Genomic DNA, 6,000 nt, shown 5'->3' with positions numbered 1-6,000 from the left:
TCTTTTGTCCATTTTTTAAAAGATTTTTATTTATTTATTTGACAGAGAGGCAGGCAGAGAGAGAGGGGAAAGCCGGCTAGAGAGCCCGATGCGGGGCTCGATCCCAGGACCCCGGGATCATGACCTGAGCCGAAGGCAGAAGCTTTAACCGACTGAGCCACCCAGGCGCCTCCATTTTTCTATTGTGAATATTTGTCATTTTCTTGAATTGCAGCAGCTTTGTGCATATTAAGGAAATATGTCTTCTGTCATATGTGGACAGGTTTTTTTCCAGTTTATTCTTTTACTTTTGAGTCTTGTTTCTATCTTTTTTTTTTTTTTTTAATCCAATTCACCCACTGGGGCTCAAATTCATGACCTTGCGATCAATCAAGAGTCAGATACTCTACCAAGTGAGACTCCCTGAGTCTTGCTTATATCCTGAGGGCCTGGGGTGCTGTCTTTTGGGGGACGGTGTGGTGTAGTAGGAAGACCACAGCTTGGCTTCTATAGTGGACGCTGCATCCTTGTTTGGCCCGTCAGCATCAGAATGCTCCCTGGGACTTCATTGTTGGGTCTTGTGCAAGTGGAACTCTGGTCTTCTGTAGGAGCTTAGGGCGCCTTACTCCCTGCCTCCGTCACTGCAGTACCCTGGCCCATGTGGCCATGCTCCACACGTTGCAGGGCCTGGCCCCTGTCCCCAGCTGGGTCCCATCCCTGGTGAGGCGCCTCAGCATCCTCACCGCGGGTGTGGTGTGTTACCCCCACCCATTGTAGGAGTTCCCAATGTTCGGTCCTTGGTGGCTCCCTCGGCCAGAGTCAGCCCTCAGCTGAGCTCGCTGACCCCGGGCTGGCTCCGGGCCTGCCAGGTGCTGGCGTCGCGCACTTCCCTTCAACAAGCACCGAGTGCCAACTGAGCACTAGGAAGCACAGTGAGCTGGCGGTCCCAGACCACAAAAGCAAGCAGAGCCGGAAGATGGGGCGGGTGCTGGGCGGGTGGGCCAGGGACAGTAGAAAGTGATATGCTGGGGCGCCTGGGGGGCTCAGTGGGTTGAGCCTCTGCCTTCGGTTCAGGTTATGATCCCAGGGTGCTGGGATCGAGCCTCACATCGGGCTCTCTGCTCAGTGGGGAGCCTGCTCCTCCCTCTCTCTCTGCCTGCCTCTCGCCTACTTGTGATCTCTGTCTGTCAAATAAATAAATAAAAATCATTAAAAAAAAAAAGTGATGTGGACGGAGTCCTGTAAGGACAACAGATGAGGGGAGAACATTAATTCAGTATTTCTTCAGCACGCGCTGTGTGCCAGGCACGGTCCCAGGCTGCAGGGCCCGCTGTAAACAGCCGAACCGATGGTGCGCACCCTTGCCTTCCCAGGGTTTCCAGTCTCGAGGGTCTGCAGACACAGGCTCTGGCAGACCCCCACTCCCCTCCCTGCAGTGTCCCGGGCACATGTCTCCTCACGGGTCACTGGGAGGGGACATCAATAATGAAAATAAGGGGGCATCTGGGTGGCTCAGTTTGTTCCCAGGGTCCCAGGATGGAGCCCACATCGGGCTCCCAGCTCAGCTTCTCTCTGTCGCTCCGCTCTCTCTCAAACAAATAAAACTGAAAAGAAGGGGCAGGCTCAGAGCCCCTGCCAGCAGGCGCCAGCAGCTCCTCTTTCTCCCCGGACGTGTCTCCTTCACACGGTCCTGGGACGGGATAGGCGACGTGCAGGGCACATACTCAGCACCTACTGCATGTGAGGCCCTGGGGGTGCCCTCAGGATGCAGCTGAGTGACTCCTCCTCACAGCTGAACGAGAAGCCAGAACACGGCGGAGGTGAAGGCCTGGGCTTGGGGAAGGGCTGACCCGAAGTGCAGCCAAAGCAGGCCCCAGGATTGCCAGCAAGGACCAGCCGGCTGTGGCCGGGCTGCAGGAGGACTGTCCAGAGAGCCGGGGCCTGGAGAAGGGCCATCGGTGTAAGAAGAGGGGACTTGGCCTTCCAGAGTCTTCTCCAGACCCTGCTCCTGGGAAAGGCTCTGAGTGGGTCCCCCCCACCGCGTCCAACTCCTCAGGGCTGCTTCCCCAGAACGCCGAGGGCTGGGGCACCCGGTTGCTGGGCGGGGGGTGTGGGGTGGCACGGGGGCAGGGAAAGTATGTTGCTCGCCCTGGCTCTGCGCCCCTCAGCTCCAGGGCCCCCTCCTTTTCACACCTGTTTCCACAGTGGCAGAGTGACCCCCGATTCCAGATGCTGGGGGGCCAGATGGAATGCAGCATAATGGCACCTTCTGAAAATCTCCCCAGAAAGGGGGATGCTTGCTGGGGAGAAGGAGGCAAAACTGGGTCAGTGATGAAAGGGACAGGATATGGCGACAGTGTAAAAGCGCCATCCAGGCGGCTTGCTCCGAGAATATCATCAAAAGCCCCCAATGAGTCAGACAGGAAGAAAACCAGGACGTCCATCTGCTGGAGACACCAGCCCTGTGGACCCTGCCTGCCGCCCTGACCCACACGGCTGTCATCCCCACCGGGACCCTGTGGGCAGCTGTGTCCTCATGGTCTCCTGCTCCTGCTCCAGCCCCTGGTCCCTGCCAGCTGACAGCCAGGCCCTGGTTTCATGCCGCCCCTTAGGTGTGCGTTGGACCCGGCGGCTTCTACTTGAAGAGAACAAAAGCGAACACCAGGTTGAGGTTACATTACACAGATATGAAGTTGAGGTGGCTCCTTGTGGTTTCTCTCTCTCTCCCAACCTCCTCCTGCCCCCCCAGATTACCTGCCCTGAGAAGGCAGGCTGCTGGGGTCCCCAGGGCCAGCCTGCAGCACAGAAGGTCTCCTGGGTCTAGGAAACCCAGGAGGGGGACAGCTGGTTCTGGACAGCATCTGGACTGTGGCCCCAGGCAGACGTCCTAGCCGTTCTGTCAGACTCAGCTGATAGCAAAGGGGCTCAGGTGGGCAAGTGCTCCATGTCCTAACAGTTGGCTGTGACTTTTTGGGGGTGGGGGAACAGCAAAGCTACTGAGACACACTCGGGGGCCAGGATGGGCAAAGAAGGCTTGAGTACCGTGTTCTGAGCAGAGTCGAAGGGTTCAAGTTAAATTCTAGCTCTGTCCCTGCTGTGTGACCTCAGCCAAGGCATCACTCTCTCTGAGCCATGGTCTTATCATTGATAAAACAGATGACATCACCTGCCTGGAAGGAACGAAGGGCTGGAGGGAACGGCACCAGAGACGGAATGTGAGAAGGCTCCAAGGTAGGGGACACAGATCCCTTGGAGTGAGAAGGGGTCCTATCAGCACTCCTTGTATCTGACCGTGTTTGTGTTCAGGGAGGTCTGTGCGTGCGTCCATGTTGTGTGTGTGTGTGTGTGTGTGTGTGTGTGACCTGTGTGTGACGCAGGCAGGTCTGTGGAGTGAGGGAGGAAAGTCCCAGCACCCTGCCTCAGTCCCAGCTCTCCGACGCTGTGATGACAGGTGGCCACGGGTCCGAGGCCCAGCCATGACCACAGGCATGGGTCGTTCCAGCCAGGGTGGCCCTGGGAGTGACGGTCAGATTTCTAAAGTGAGGCAAATGGCAAATCCTGTAGGAAAACGACCCAGTCGAGAAGGTTGCAGATGTTCTGAGATAAAACAGCATTTCTTGCGAGGAAAGAAACAAAGGAAGAGGGTTGGTTTGCCGCCAACTTACAGAAAGAAGCACCAGTCAGGCCTGAGACTCGTTTCCTTTCTGAAAATCCTGTTGGCTCCCCCCACCACACCCCTTCTCCTACAGTTTCTACATTGTCCACAGGCCTTCCCAAACAACCTCCCGGCTTTGCCCCACGAGGAGCTGGACCACGATGGAGGGGTGCGGCAGGCTGCCTCTCCCCACCGCCTGGTCCCACACACACCGCCGGGAGGTGACTCTCTGCTCTTGTCTCCACTTCCCAGGTTGGGGGACAGAAGCGCTGAGCGGTTCTGGAATGTGCTCGAGGCCAGAGCTGTGGGGGCAAGGGCCCGGAGCTCAGGGAGGGCTGTGGGAATCAGCTGCAAGAGGCCACTGGGGCTTGAAATGCTGGTCAGCCAAAGCAAGGATGCTTCCTTGTTGCTCTAAAAATTAACGATTTGGAAGCATCACAAGAACCAAAGGGGAGTGAGTCAAACCCATTAGGAATGGTTGTTTCGATCATCTGGGACCACGGCTGGCTGGCTGGAGCTGGGTTAGCCAGCGGCAGGGGTGAGGCAGTGGGAGCTGGGTGACCTCACACTGATGTGGCCCGACCAGGGCTTGGCGAACCTTTTCTTAAAGGAAGAGCGAGTGAGTACTTCAGACATCGTCACAGCGTCTGAGCTCTGGTCTGGGAGCAGCATCGGCCACAGAAAATATGGGAACCGACAGGCCTGACTGTGTTCCAATTAAACTGTATTTGCCATGCAGGCGGCTGCCAGATCTGGGGGACCTGGGGGACTGAAGCTCCCTGGGGCCCTGCCGTGGGCCTGCTTGTACTGAGGGACAGCGTCCGTCTGTTTGGTCTGCTGGTCACCCAGCAGACACTAATCTCTCACAGTCCAGGAGGCTGGAAGCCTAGGGTCAAGGTGCTGGCACACTCCGCCGCCTCCACTTGCCGAGTCCTTGGATGGAAGGGGCAAGGGCACTCTGTGAGCACGAATTCCGTTCATAAGCCCCCACCAACACCTCCCAAAGGCCCACCCCCCTCCCTCCAGAGCGTTGGGGTTAGGGTTTCAGCACATGGATTTGGGAGGGAGACACAAAGATTCGGTCTGTGGCACGGAAGAATGCTGTGAGGTGTTGTTAATAATAGAAGAAAGAAACCAGTTACGCAGCAGAACTCATTTGCCCAACAAGCTCACTCCGCACGGAGCCTGTGAGGCGCTGGGGTCCCAGCCGTGACGGGGGCAGGTGAGACCCTCAGGCCGGACGGGTCTGACCAACCACACGTGGCGAGGACTCAGCCGCTGGAGGCGAATCTGAGAAGTAACACAAACAGATTTGCCTGGGGAGAAGCCTGGAGGGACACACATCAAAATGTTAGTCCTGTGTATGCCTGGGTGCTGGAATTTTCCTTTCTACGCATTCCTACACTCCGTCAGCTTTCAACAAGGAACACGTGCTCTTACTTGCTGGACGGCAGTAGTAACAAAATATATGAACAAGGGTCTCATTCCCACATCTGGCTGCGGGACTCCTCCCCCACCTTCCTGGACCTCCCTTGTCCCTGGGGCCCTTGGGGGCGGGTGGGTGAGCGGGGAGGCCTACCACCTGGCTGCCTACTCTGAGGACCCAGGGAGGCCACACTGGCCCAGGCCTCACTGACCAGCATTACAGGAAATCTGGCTTTTTCTTCTGCATTTTCTTTCCATCGGTGTTTTCTGGAGCCAAGGCCCTGGGTCACCTTGGGGAGGCAGCCACATCCTGGGAGTCTGTGGTTGGAGACCCAGTGGGTCTGTTACGATCTCTGGACCTCAGATGCTTGAACTCCCCAACTCTGGATTCTCGTTCCTCTCTCCCCATCCGTGGAAATGTCACCATTACTGGCCACAGTGCTGCGAGTGTGACTGCGTCCCTCCCAGGGAGCTGAGTGTCCCGGGCCAGGTGACTGTGCTTTGGGGTGTTCCTCTCCTCCTGTGTGACATGGGTCTGTGGTGGGCACCGTGTGATGTACACTGCTGCGGTCGGCACGGAGCGTGTGTGGCAGAGGGCAGGTGATGAAGCTGTCCACGTCTCGCAGGCGTTTGTGTCAACCAATGGCAGAGATAAGTGGAAGCTGAGCTTGGCGGGGGGGCCAGCCCTCATCAGAAAGCCCCTGAGGCCTAGCTGATCAAGGAGCCGGGCAGCGGATGCCCTGAGTCTTGCTGGAGATGCGAGGCCGGCCTGTGTGGGGCTGGGTGGCCCGCCGCGCCCAGCCCCTTGCCCCTACTGCTACACTCTTACCCGCATGGAAACTCACAGAGGACAAGGAGTCTCTCCCAGGGCGCCGGTAGGACAGGAGTCCTGGAGAAGCCGGCTCTGTGAGGCCGGGGTCTGCAAGCCCAAGACTCATGTC

Source organism: Lutra lutra, chromosome 17 (assembly GCF_902655055.1).
Source record: "Lutra lutra chromosome 17, mLutLut1.2, whole genome shotgun sequence".
NCBI classification, from domain to species: Eukaryota; Metazoa; Chordata; class Mammalia; order Carnivora; family Mustelidae; genus Lutra; species Lutra lutra.
This window is presented reverse-complemented; position numbering follows the sequence as displayed.